General features: G+C 44.0%; 1 protein-coding gene across 2 annotated transcripts in view; it reads left to right on the top strand.

Moving 5' to 3' along the window:
• RUNX2 (RUNX family transcription factor 2) overlaps positions 1 to 14,496 on the top strand; it is a 316,951-nt gene that overhangs the window by 217,732 nt on the left and 84,723 nt on the right. The window lies entirely within an intron of this gene.

Genomic DNA, 14,496 nt, shown 5'->3' with positions numbered 1-14,496 from the left:
TTAATAGAATATTCAATTAGTTTGAATCTCAAAAGAGCTACAGCCATAGCAGAGCATTTATTTAGAAGATTTGTTTTTGAACAGCAGAGTTACACAGCCAGAAGGAGAGAAAGAGTGAGAGATCTTCCATCTGCTGGTTCACTCCCCCAAATGGCCACAGTGATCAAAGCTGAGCTGATCTGAAGCCAGGAGCCAAGAACTTCTTCTGGGTCTCCCTCATTGTGCAGGGGCCCAAGGACATGAGCCGTCCTGTGCTACTTTCACAGGGCCTGGATTGGAAATGAAGCAGCCAGGGCTAGAATCAGTACGCATATGGGTTGCTGGGCTGATCAGAAAAACAAACTGTTTTTCTGATCCCCACCTCCAATCTATAGCCTTACCCAATGTTTTCTATTTGGGTGAATTGGGTTGTAAGCACAGTCACTGGAAACGGGATTATTGAACCTTATTTGGCAACCTTGGCATCTTATTACAAGAAAAAGACCCAGGCCAAGAAACTCCTGTCAGTTTTACTTTTCCATGAATGCATGTGGGTGCCTCCTTGCACCTCCTTGCCACCTGATGAAGGGGCAGCGCCCAGTCCCATACTTGCTGAATTGACATCACTAAGTGCAGGGGAGTGGAGAGAGCTGATCTGGAAGATTTGAAGCTTAGGGAAACCTGGTTACAGGTGAAATGGATCTTCTGGGGAGGACAATGATTTTTGCCCATATGCAATGATCTGTAGAAACCCAGGGATGGGGCATGATCACTTAAGTAAGTCACTCTGAATGAATAAGCACATTTCTCTCTGAGTATCTTAAAGCACTCTAAAGATCATTTTTCTGAAATGCACTTTGTATGAAAATAATATCTCACTTTACTAGAAGTTCAAATAATAGAAATGAACTCTCTCTATCCTTTGGACCTTGTTTCCTTTCTTCTCTCCACAAATGTCTATTGAATATCTGTGGAACTCTAGCTACCATCATTAAGAAGCAATTGGGGCCCGGCGGCGTGGCCTAGCGGCTAAAGTCCTCGCCTTGAACGCCCCGGGATCCCATATGGGCGCCGGTTCTAATCCCGGCAGCTCCACTTCCCATCCAGCTCCCTGCTTGTGGCCTGGGAAAGCAGTTGAGGACGGCCCAATGCATTGGGACACTGCACCCGTGTGGGAGACCTGGAAGAGGTTCCTGGTTCCCCGCTTCGGATCGGCGCGCATCGGCCCGTTGCGGCTCACTTGGGGAGTGAAACATCGGATGGAAGATCTTCCTCTCTGTCTCTCCTCCTCTCTGTATATCCGGCTTTCCAATAATAATAAAATCTTTAAAAAAAAAAAAAAAAGAAGCAATTGGAAAGCCCTTACTTTCAACCCAATTTGTCTCAGTTTGAGAAGTTTCTGTCATGCTGTTCTTTAGGCAAATTGCCAAGAAAAAAAAAAGCAGAGGTTACAAAGTTAGCAGTTAGTTTGTAGGGAGAATTTAGATAGCTTCGACTTCTGTTTATAGCCAATTTCATTTCCCATTTCTCATTTCCTGAAACACTCTAGTCTTTATCAGGTACTCAGTATCTATGTTTAGTCATACAAGTCTTTCCTTCCTACCACATTTTGGGTGCCATGGTGTTTCGAGAGTGGGTGATTTTCTTATATTCAGAGCGGTAAAGTCTGTTCTTCTGAGTTCAAGTCCAAAGTAGCTTGGACAAGATCTTACCTTTAAGAAACAGTTTATGGCCAGTAAATATATCAAAAAAACATTTACATAGTGGCTTATGACATTGCCACCTAGAATTGAGCCATTGCCATGATATTTGTTTTTTAAATTTTTTTTACATTTTATTATTATTATTATCATTTTATGATACAGTTCCATAGGCTCCTGGCATTTCCCTTATCCCCTCCCCAGTTCCCTCCCCCCCACCTAGTTCCTCTATATCATTACTAACATATAGTTCTTCAAACACAGCCATATGTCCATCACTGCGGGCATGGACAATGGCAGAGAGTCCAGAATCCTATTGTCAAGATACAGTTAACAGTTTCATTGTAAGTCCATCTTTATCTGGAAGTAGAAATGCATACTACATTGTATCCTCACATCTGAATGTTAGTCTCCATTTCACAGCTACTGTACATCCCCTGAATTGAAAAGTCATGATACAAAATCAACAATAGAAAGAAAAATAGAAATTTACAATGCCATGAAGTTAAATGACATGTTACTAGATATGACAGTCTCCATTACACAGCTACTGAAGAAAGTATGTGAAAAACAGCATCTCATTTTGCTTCAGTTTGTTTTTCTCTAGATCACAATAAACATATTTTTATACAATGCTTCTTTTCCACTCTCCCTTCCTTGTTGCAGCCATGTAACCACCATGCATTAAGCAGTTGCGTATTGAAATGGGCAGAAAGGGCAGAAAGATCTGCACTCCAGATTCTTAACCCCTGCTAACTAGATGTGTGACCTTGAGCAAGCCACTTAACTCCTCTTGACCTTTTCCCTAAATGTAGCCAATAATATATTGCCTGACATGTAGTCTGTGGAGGTACCATGCAACTCCTATGTATAGGTTTGCAATGGATTTTGGAGTGTAGAGATTATGGCGCATTTTAAAAGATAGCCAGAGTTTGCCTAGTTTTATGAGAGAGAATAGGATCTATTGTTTCTCACCAAACACACAAAAATGGCTATTTTATGGAGGATGAGGAAATGGAATCCCAGAGGGGTCAAATCACTTATATGAGCTCATGCTTGAGATGGATGACTGGAAGTCGAGGATTAGCACGTCTGTTTCAAAGCAGTCCCTACGCTCATTCACTGAGGGAGACATTTCCCTTTTTTCTAACAGTAGTATCTGCCTCAGTATGTTTTCATTAAGCACTGTATTTACTTTTTCCACCTTCATGAGTCCTTTTTTTTTTGTTATAACCTCGAACATTCTTTAACTCATTCTCACACTTATCAATTTATTTCTAGTATATTTATTCCATAGCATGTTTGAGCTAAGCTTATTTAAAAAAAACCTGTTGTATGTTTTCCGAAAAAGAAAAGCTCACAGACAAGGTTAGAATACCAGTAACTTGATAAGTGAGAAAATCAGCCAAAGACTGGCAGTGCCACTCTTTGGACAATGATGGCCAGACTGTTGGCAATGTGCTTCAAGTTGCCTAGAGAATTTTTCTCGCCTGGACCCCTTTGCCCTCAGTGCTCAGGAAAAATGAAGTTATCTGTTCCATTCTCTGGCCTGCAGAGAGGAGGCTGCACTCCTGACTTCATTAGCATGATGTTCTAGGCACCTCAGCAAATGGGATGTAAGCAGTTAATTCTGAGGAAAGATAGACTGCAGCTCAATTGCATTCCTTTTCTGCCTGGTCTCTGAATTACCTATAACCAGTGTTTCTTCAACTGAAAACACAGAAGCAGAGAGCTGTGCTAATAGGGCAGCAACAGAGCACAGTATTAAATGTAGACAAAATTGATAACATGGTGAATTATATAACCCCTGTTTAATGATAGACGTAACTGCCACTGTGTCAAGTGATGATCAGATACCAGAGCTTAGGCATTTGCAGGATGTCAGGAGGTGGAAGACTGAGAGGAGGAGGAATTGGTAACCTCACCCTATCTCTTGCTTGAGACATTGCAATTTTAATCATTTAATAAGTGTTGTTTGAACTTTTATGAGCAGTGATGGGAATAGAAATGTGTGACACACAAAGCTTCCCTCAAGAAGCTCACCATCTGCACAGGGAGACAGAAATACAAACTCACAGTCTGGCAAGTGCCGCAGCAGAGATGTGAACCAAAGACACTGGGGCCCCAAGGGGGCTGCAACTCCTGAGAAAGTCAGGATGATGACGTTGGAGGTGGGTCTGGAAGGCTGGTTCTTCATTGCCAGTCTGGGTTCAAAGCTAAGTTGGTGTAGCTCTACATCCTCCCTACAGTACAGTGCCTGGCAATAGAGAAGTGCCCTCACCATAGAGTGCACACACACAGCTTATCAGAAAGCGAGGAGTAGCAGGTGTTTGGCGCAGCTGTTAAGGCACTTCTGATAGCATCCTCCTGCTAAAAAGCACCGTGAGAGGCAATAGCTGATGGTTAGGTAGTTGGCTCCCAGCTGCTCCCTTGGAAAACTCAACTTGGTCTCAGGCTGGTCCAGTGTCTGGCAATTTTGCTGGCATTTGGAGAGTGAGCCAGTGGATAGAAGGCCTCTCTCTTTCTCTCTCTGCCTTTCAAATAAATAAATAAATAAATAAATAAATAAATAAATAAACTTTAAAACAAAGAAAAAAATCAGCAGAAACACCTATGTTATCAAAATACGTAACACGAAAGAATGTGAGATTTTAATGTTTGCATGAGACTGTAGACATAAAATTAGGAGATGACCACAATACAGAATGTTAAATTTTGAGGACAGTTTGTTATCCAACTGCTCAACTCAACACCAACTACTATATGAGCTGGGCCTCCAGTGAAAGGTATCTTTGTCCCCAGGGCTCTTTGGCATTGACCAGGGAAGGATGACACACATTAACAGTAGGGTAAATCTGCACTTTGGAAGGTCACATATTCAGAGAATTGAACAAGACCTATGCCTGTTACCCTAAATAATATTTTAAAGTTAGTTTTTGGGGTCATCTCTGCCCGCACCTCCAGACCTCTCTTTGGAGGCCCACCTTGCCCCCTAAATGACCTCACATGCACTGTTTTCTATCCCAAACCCATTCAGGCTACCCCCATACTGTACTATGGTCTGCCCTTTTTATAGAATGAACCTGTTTTGACTCCTGCTATTGAGGAGCGAGTTTGTTTGCATTTCAAAGGAAGTTCGCTGGAACCACTAAACTTCATCTGCAAAGTCTCAGTCTATAAAAAGGACAGGGACTTTCCCTAACAGCCCTGTTGGCATCCCTCCCCTCCCATCCAGGTGTGGGATTCCTTCAGGCTTCTCTCTCTTGCCCACCCACATCTCTTGAAATAAGGATCTGCACCTTTAGCCTCTGTGGATTAAGCTGAAGGTGAGCCAGAGTCCTGGTTTTACCTGGGACCCATTTTGCAGCCTTGTGTTTATTTCTGTCTTTATGAGAGTCTGTTTATTGATTAATGGAATCTTTATTAGAATTATTAGAACAAATAAATCACATACACACACATAAATCCATCTCTACCCCCTCCCAAACCATTGGCTGGTGAAATGAATTCTATTTCAGGCCCTGATGGCTTGCCAGTTTGTCATTCTCCTTCCTGGCCACATCAGGTTCCATCGGGTTCGAGTTTATTGGCTGCACAGTGAAGTTTATGTTGTCACAGAAATTAGCTTTGATGGACAGGGATATGGCCAGGGGATCAGGAGAGCTCGGCAGCCTTGTGGTGTTGGCATGGCTGAGATGATAGGGTGCCTGGAGTCCTCTCCAAGAAAAATCAAAGCTGGCTCTTTGCAGCAGCAAACGAGCGCAACAAGACACTCCTGAGGGACAGGAGCCTGGACGTGATTGTGAGCTGTCCAGTTCCCATTCCACTCATCCACCCTCCCCCTTCCTCCCTAACCCTCTCAGTGCCAAAAATCCTTCCCCGTGCAGTAGAGGCAGGGCCTGGAGGCCTGAGATTAGGCTGTGCTCTTCTACAGCTTGTGTTTAGCTTTCGTAGGTTCTTGGCTGTTTGACAACATTGGATAATAATTCAATATTTCTTACTGAAATACTTGACCTTATTGTTAGCTTTTGTGACAAGGAGAATTTAAAGGAGCTGCAAAAATGTAGGCAAGTGTGGCTGAAAAAGGCCAGGGTATGCCACTGCGTTAGTGAACAGTTTCTTTTTCTGACATCTATAAAAGTTAGGTGAAAACAGGTCAACATTGATCTTGGCAAATGGGAAAGCCAGTGCTATTGTTAGCAAATGTGCTTCAGGTATAAATGTAAGCTTGGTTCAATCAAAACCATGTTTAGCTTTAAGAGAATATTGATGTGCTTTCTACATACTTTTTTTAAAACCTTATTTCTATAGACACACAAAGTAAAAATACTCTTTGGTCAAAGGATCATTTTTCCAAATACCAAATCAACTCACTGAAGTACAAGATGAGACCATTTTTAGTTTTATTTTCAAATTGTGGGGTGCATACTCCCAGTATCCTCTTCTTTTTATTGTAAATTGGCAAGGGCTGGTGAAGACAAAAGTTTTACATTAAGAAAGCTCTTGTGTTACCTGACATGGGGACCTAGTTATTGAGAAAGAAAGAAAGGATTCGAATGTATAACTCCCTAGATTTGGCCTGAGTCTTGTAATCATTTTTATGGTCTCTTCTCAAGAGCCTCACATGGTATATTTGCTCTCACAGAGGAGAAACGCAAGAGAAGTTTAGACACTGTCAAATCCAGACCATTGAGGATCAATTAATTTTAGTCTACTGGGAAACTCACTGGATTTACTTTTTTACGTTTTATTTATTTTTTGAAAGGTAAAGAAAGGGAGATGGAAAGAGAAATAGAGAGCTTGCCTTTCATTGCTTCACCCATTAAATATCTGTAACAGCCAGAACCGGGCCAGGCTGTTAGGAGTCAGGAACTCCATTGGTTTTTCTACGTGGTGGCAAGAACCCAACTACTTGAGTCATCCTGTGTTGCCTTCTAGATGTATCAGCAGGAAGCTGGATTGGAAGCAGAGGTAGGACTCAATTCCAGGCGTTCTTACATGGGATCTGGGCTCACAAGGTGCCACTTGACCTACTCTACAGACTCACTGATCTCATTTTCCCTCTGAGTTGAAATCATCTGAAGTCCTTGTCCTACTAAGGATTGAAACAATCATATAATGGTAGAAGTATTCTTTCACCTGCAGTTTAATCCCATCAGCATAGCAGTGCACAAAGTTTCCAGAGTCAAATGTATGCTGGTTGATCAAATTCTAGAAAGCTTTATCTTAGACACACACACACACACACACACACACACACACACACACACCTGTGTTATTTCATAAATATGTGCATACATGTGTGTATATATGTATATATATATATATGTTTTGTATGTGTGTGAGATTTAGCATCAGCATAAGCGATGGATTCCATGGCAACTTCCTACTAGTCCCAAATACTTTCATCACTCCTAATGGAAATCCTGAACCCAGTAAGCAGTTGCTCCCTGGTTCTACTGTTAGATCCATTTTTGAATATGTTAGCCTTGTTTCCACAAAACATCTTATTAGAGTTGCACAATGTCCATTAAGAAATTATTTTCAGATAGGACTATGGAGAGAGAGAGAGAGAGAGAGAGAGGGAGGGAGAGAGAGAATTTCTTAGGGGAAAGGGTGGAGGATCTGCACTGGGGCCCAGGTGAAGCACATCAGAGACATGATCTGGAATCTCACAGTAACATGGAATCAATGACTTTCTGGACCAGAGAGGATCGTCTGTTGGGGTAGCTACTTTTTCTATTGCATATTTCTGGTTTCCTGCTGAGGTGATGATCCCTTAAAAATTCTTAGCATTTTCATTCCCAGCATCTCACCTCCCATCGAGGAAGCATCGTCCTGCTTTAACTTATGCTGGGAGGCATCCAGGTCTGACACCAGGCAGGCCCCTGTCTCAAAGCCTGGGGGGAGTGTAGGCTCACTCAATTCACCCAGGTCTAGAAAGAGCTCTCCCGGGGATGCTAACTGCAAGTTGTCTCCTTCAATACTCATCATTCCACCAGATAATCATTTGCAAATGGCAAACAATAATAAAACTTTCTTCTCTTTTGCTTCTAAGAGTCAACGTACCTGCACAGTCTATCAATGTGTATGTGAATTGTCTGTTTAAGACAAAACTGGGGGAGCATTTGGATGCGTTCAGGACAGACCAAGAACTGTCTCAGGTTGCTTGCACAGACTCAGGGGCTGGGGGGTGGGGTGGGCAAAGCTTGGTCCTGCAGCAGCAGATTTTTTCCCCAACCTGCATCTGGAGAGGATCAGCAGGTCAGAAGGTCAGCTCCCAAGCCATGTTCCTTAGGAATCTAAGGATGGTTTAAAGCTTGGACTGAGACAGGTGTAGGGAAACCCACAAGGCCAGTTCTGACTACTGCATATGTGTGACTCAGTTCTGAAAGAATTGTCCTGAGTCTTTAATTCCAGGGAAAGAGGGAAGCTGCCCCCTCTACAGGTATAGAATCTTGGGGTCTCATTGTGATTCTTCATGGAGTGGGAAGGGATATGTCATCCAAGATATGATTTAGTAGCTTAATTGGTAAGTATTTGCAACCATCTTTATGTAAAATTATGGATGAATAAACTACAGAGCATTGTGTTGGAATTCTGTATACAGAATTTCTATTGGAAAATTCATAAGATCTATACAGATAAAGCAGGGTACATGAGAAATAATCTACATGCAGGAGATTCCTTTTTGCCAACTTAGGTCAACTCCCCAGAGTTAAGCCAATCGGGAGCTGCAGCAGAAATAATTGAGAAGCTCTGTCAGTGTTCAGCACGTTTCCCTGAGGCCTATGGAGTGATTGGATTTTGGCAGAATTTCCTACCCTTGCACCTTGTCTTTTCACTCACCTGAACCCATCCTCTTCTTCAGACCTTCAAGCCCTTCTCTGAAGATTTCTTTGCTATTCTATCCCAGCTGCTCAGCAATCACATAAATGGCTTTACTGTTAATTTAATACTCTAATCTTGTATCCGCTACCAGCTATCTTTCTCTGGTTAACAAACTACACCAAAGGATAATGACTTGGGACAACATCCCTTTTACTGCTCATGGTTCTATAGGTCAGAGACTTGGGTAGGGTTCAGTGGGGTGGTTCTGCTTCACAGGGGACCAGCTAGCATCATTCACAAGGCTGCAATCTACTGGGGCTGTGCTGCAGAGTCCATGTAGGCTTCACTCTTGGGTCTAGTGTTGTGCTGTTCTACCACATGGACTTTCTCCCCATGCCATTAGCTTGGGCTTCCTCAGAGTATATGGCCCCAGTGTAATCAGAACTCTTACATAGCACAGGATTCTAAGAGGCACAAAACTGGAAATTGTAAATCTTTTTGGAAAGGGGGTTAGTAAGGGTCACGTCCACTGTGTTCAGTTGTTCAAAGTCAGTCACTGAGGCCAGGCTAGGGGCAAGGGCAGCAAGATAGGAAGAGACAAAGGATTTACAGTTATCTTTAAGCTACCACATGAAGTTGAAATCCATCCTGTCTGATTTTCAAGTTCATGATCTCACCCACCCTGTAGTGATTCCTCTTGTGAGGTATCTCAGGTCTCGAGATCCATCTCAGTGCAGATTACAATGGGACTTAGAAAGAGTTTGGTGATTATTTCAGAATACTGGCATTGATAACGGCTGTGCAGGGAGGAGGGATGTGGAGGCATGAGGGATGCTGCACAAGCACATAGATGTCTCTCCATCAAACATAAGGGTAAGAGACATCTTGGTATGCAGAAGGTACATATTTGGCAAGAAGATTTGAGTTTTTAGTACAAAAGGTCTTCCTAAAGTTCACAGAAAAATGCACATGTCCTTTGGATTTCATTTTTTTCTTGAACGTTTTGATGTGTGTTATAAAAGGATTCATATGTTCTGTAGAGTTGAGTGCCCCTCGGTAAGGGGGAAATGGAAGTCACATCACTCAATCTTAGGTCTGCAGGGAAGACCGGTGGCAGGCTTCCTCTAGACTTGCCCAGGACACCTGGGGCAGCTGGGCTGGCAGGACTGCCCTGACTGTCACTCAGAGATTCAGTTGGATCTGAAGAACCAGGAAGGCAGTGCTTCACCTCTCCAGAGAAAGAGGCTATTGTTTGTTGCCACCTCAAGTATGTGATGACAGTACAAAGGAATGTAGGACCTCCCTTCTAACTATGGAGGATTAGATACTGAAACACCAGACTATGGGAGCCTGTGGGAACAAGAGGGGGGAACACTGGGGAAGCACACAGGGGGAAGCAACAATCCCTGGGTGGGTTGAGGAATGACCCTGTTAATTCTGGAGTCCAGACACTGCCCAAATGCAGATCTCTCCATCTTATGAAGCCTCTGTGTCCCATACACAATGAGGGTGACGATTCTGAAAACTTGTATGTATGTATGTATGTGTGTGTATAGTGTATATGTATATATAGTATATAAATGTATCTATCTAGATATCTATATAGATATTGATACAGATAAAATAATCTATAAAGGACCTTGCCTGGTGCTCACACTTAATGCATACTAACTTATCTCTCCAAAATATTAGAGAAGGGGCCTTAGAAATCACAAAATCTAATTTGTGAATGACCACGCTGAGGCCTGGAGGCAGTGAAATGATTTTCCTCAGGTTAAGCCGCATATTGGTAAATCCTGCTTCTGCCTCTTCCCCAGGATTTTCTGTGTTCTGCAGGTGCTTAAACTCCTGTAGAGGTAGGAGGCATTTACCAAATCACCTTTGTTCTTGGAGTTCCCATATGACCCTGAAGCACATGGGATGAAGAAGAAATGCTAACTTAAGAAGCAAAGCATAATGTTAAAGCAAAAATAAATCAACTAAAACAGCAACAGTTTCAACACAAGGATCTGAATAAATCTGCCCCATTAAATAACATACAAAAAGCCCCCTGCTCCTTTATTTATCAGTTTTCATTTTTTTTTTAATTTATTTGAGAGACAGGGAAGAAAGAGAGAGAAACTCCCATCTATAGTTTCACTCCGCAAATGCACATTCGGGAGCAGGGGACTGAATCCAGCTCTCCCATGTGGGCAGCAGGAACCCAGCTAGTTACTCCATCACCATTGCCTCACAGAGGTGCATTAACAGGAAGCTGGAGTTAGGATCTAGAGCTGGCATCAAACCTTGGCATCTTAACTGAGGTCTTAACTGTTAGGCCAAGTGTTCACCCTCACCCCCTCTATTTTATTTTAAAGATTAGAGTTCAGAATTACAATAAAATAAAACAACAAACTGTCTCGTTCCTGGCCAGTTCTCTTGCAGACTCCACGTACACATTCAGCTCTGCCTTCCTCTTCTCAACAGTAGCAGTGGGAACTGCAGGGGGCCACGAGGAGGCAGGGCCTGTCTGTCTGGATTCAGGTCTCCAGGCAGGCTGGGATTTAGGAGACCTAGGTCCTGTGACATAGTGTAGCAGGGCCCTAACTATTACCAGGCAACAGATCACCCCAAAACAACATTTCAGCATGCTCTCAGGTTCAGTAATCAGGAATTTGGCCAGGTTCAGCAGGAATGGCTCATCTTGACTTTAGCTGGAATGGCCCCACTTGGGAATACTTGAAAGGCTGGGGCTGCATTCTGCTGAAGTGTCTTCCTAGGTCAGGGGTCTGGACTTGCATGATTGAGGCATCTGTGTTGAGACTAACTTTCTGCCGGGCCTCCACATGGCTTCTATAGCACAGCGATCTTAGGGTGCTGGGACTTCTTCCAAGGCTGCGTGGGCTCTGAGAACAAGTGTTCCTGTCAGCTTGGTGAGAGCTGTATGGTCTTTTACAGCATCGTTACTGAGGCCACTGGTGCCACTCTAATTGTAGTTGGTTGCTTAAAGCATACTCACAGGAACAGAGAGTTGTGTTGTTCTAGTCCCACCTGTGATCCCACTTTCTGAACAGCGACAGAAATCTCTGCCTCTCAAGGGATTCTGGTGCCACTTCCAGGAGGAAAAGGCAATGTATGTGATGAGATCGGCTCTCTGAAGCATTTTGGAAGTTCATAGAAACAGGGCGATTAAAAAGGCCACCATCTTGTGATGGTTTATGGTTTTCAGTTTTCACTGAAAAGTTGGGCCACCGCTGCCTGCTTTTTAAACTGGAAAAGGGGGCTGGTGTTGTGGCCTCCTGGATAAAGCTGTGTCTGTGACAACAGCTTATCGTGTGGATGCCGATTTGATTCCCTGCTGCTTCACTTCTGATCCACCATACCCTGCTCCTTTGCCTAGATAAGCAGTGGAAGACAAATCAAGTCCCTGAATCCTGGCACCCCCTATGAGAAACCTGGCAGAAGCTCCAGGCTCTTGGCTTCAGCCAGATACAGCCCTGGCCATTGCAGCCATTTGGGGCTGGAAGACTGTCTCTGTCTCTCCTCTGTCTCTGTAGCTTTGCCTTGCAAATACATAAAAAGTAAATCTTAAAAATATAAAAACTGGATTGGACTTCCCCAGTGGACACCAAAGGACCCCTTTCCTGAACTACTTCCCATGTAGCGATTAACTAGACGTCACCCTTTCTTTTTTTACTGACAGCAGAGCACAAAGCACTGAGGGAAAGTTGCCCTAGGAACGAAGAGGGAATGGTGTCATTCTTTGCAGGAGGTGACTGGGCTCCGCCCGCTTGTCTTCCCCCACCTGTGTACACACCCAGAAGGAACATGGTTTGTATGGAATCCAAAGAGCAGCCTTTGAAGCCCTCAGGATCCTCAGTGCAAAGTGCTGGGCGAGGTCGCGGCATTCAGGAGTCTTGAATGGAGGGAGGGAGGCTGGGTGTGCGCCAGCCCTGGCCTCCTCAGGACCATGTGAGGCTGGAGTGCTGTCCTAAGCTGCCCTAGCGGTGGGAAACACGCATCAGTGCTGTGTGCTCCCCGCCTTACCTCCTGTAGTGCCTGAAATAGCAGGAGAGTGTGGGGAGGGAGATGAGTTCGGAGTTTGCTCTGAGCTGGAAACTGTATTCTGTATGTTGTGAAATAGTCTGTTTCATTTGAGCCTCATGATACTCCTATGAGGTAGGCATCATGACTTATTTTACACTAAAATATCCAGCTCAAGAGGGGCTGAAAATCTGTTCCAAGGTCACACAGGAAAGAGGAGGGGGGCACTGACATTCCAGAGGGGGTAGGTTCTGTGGGCTTTTTGAACTTTCCATGGCCACAGGGCATGGCCACCGGACAGGGAAGGAGCCCTCTGCTCTCCTTCTCTTGTAGTCTCATTAGTCACACATGACTAGTGGCTACCGCATTAGGTGGTATAGGCGGAGAGGATTTCCTTTGCTGTGGCAGGATCTGGGGCAGTGCTACTTTAAAGAGCAGGTAAAGGAAGAACTGCATGTCTATACCTAGTGCTATTACTAGTTTAATACTTTGGTGTAAGGAGCGACTTGAGCAGAGGCCCTGAAAACTGACCCTTGATCTTGCCATCCTGGACTCAGTGCCTCCCTGAATGTCTTGAACACCTGCTGTACCCAACACTACTTTAAATAACCTAGGTTTCCTCTAGGGCCCCCTTAAGGACCACTTGTCTAAGTAAGTTTAGTGACCTTCAGGTTCAAACTGTGCGCTCCACCAATCCCCTGAGGCACTTACCTCTGGTGTGCCCCTACAGCCACCTCTGCCCATCTCTGACCCTGCACCCCACACCCTCCTCTAGACTATAAAGTTGCCTCTTCCTTCTGTTCTCTCTCCCATCTCTGCTCCGTCTCTCTCTCTACTCTGTTCTCTCTGACTCTCTCTCTCTCTCTCTCTCTCTCTCTCTCTCTCTCTCCACTCTCGCTATTCCCTTCCCCCATGGCTACCTCCTCTGCTGAAATTAAGACCTCTCCGGTGACTTGCTTATTGTGTCTGGTGTCTTGGGTTTGTGGTGAAAAAAACTAACAAGCGGTACTTGAAGTACCATTTTCCTCAAGTCTTTCTCAGAGATAAAATACTATATTTTCCAGGTACTTGTAGTTTGCAAACTGTCCTCCCATACTTGACTTTCTTTTATGTAGCAGCCTTGAAAAGCAGGGTGAGTAAGGACATCCAGGTAAAGCAACCGTGGTTTGGAGGGGTTAAGCATCTTGGCTGATGTCTATAAACAGTTGCTGGTAGTGCCAGGATTACAGCGCAGGCTCTCTCACTGTATATGTCCCAAAAAAGGAGGCATTTGTATGCACATTTATGTCTCTCCTGAAATTATTCTCAGGCAAGAATATTACAGTGAAAAGTAATTTACCACAACTACTTGTGATGAAGGAGGCATGTACCTGGAAAAGTAGCCAACAGTTCCCTTTCAGGCATCAAGCAGTTCACATCTAGTCATTAGTTTTTGCATTTCTTATGAGACATGTGCTATCTGCTGCTCTAGGCACTAGCAGATATACAGTAAACTCATAACAAGATAAACAATACAACACTAAGTTGTGATAAGTGCTTAGCATAAACAAAAAGCCAAGGAAGTGGAAAGAATGGGTGGGGCTATCATTTAAGATGGGCTGGCTAATAGAGAGCTTTCTGAATAGTGCCTACCTGAAGAGACACCTGAAAAATGTGAGAATGTAACCCTACTAGCTTTTGAAATTATTGTAGGCAACAGGGTCCACTAGGAGCAAAAGGAGGCACACCCTTGGTTTTCCTTGCACTAACACAAACCCATCTTGCATTCCTTATCTGATGATGCTTGTTTGGCTCTCCAAACAAAGGGGGACGCCTGTAGCTGGCATGTGGTAAGAGAGTGGAGAGCAGTGGGGGGTGATGTCAGGGAAGTGGCAAGGGCCAAGCTGTGCAGGGATTGTGGAGAGGAAGATTCTGTCGCAAGGTCACTGTGGAAGCTGTGCTGAGAGTGGACAGAGGGCAGGAG

The sequence above is a fragment of the Ochotona princeps genome, chromosome 1, assembly GCF_030435755.1.
Source record: "Ochotona princeps isolate mOchPri1 chromosome 1, mOchPri1.hap1, whole genome shotgun sequence".
Taxonomy (NCBI): domain Eukaryota; kingdom Metazoa; phylum Chordata; class Mammalia; order Lagomorpha; family Ochotonidae; genus Ochotona; species Ochotona princeps.
The sequence above is the reverse complement of the archived record's forward strand: the minus strand, read 5'-3'. Positions and strand labels throughout refer to the sequence as shown.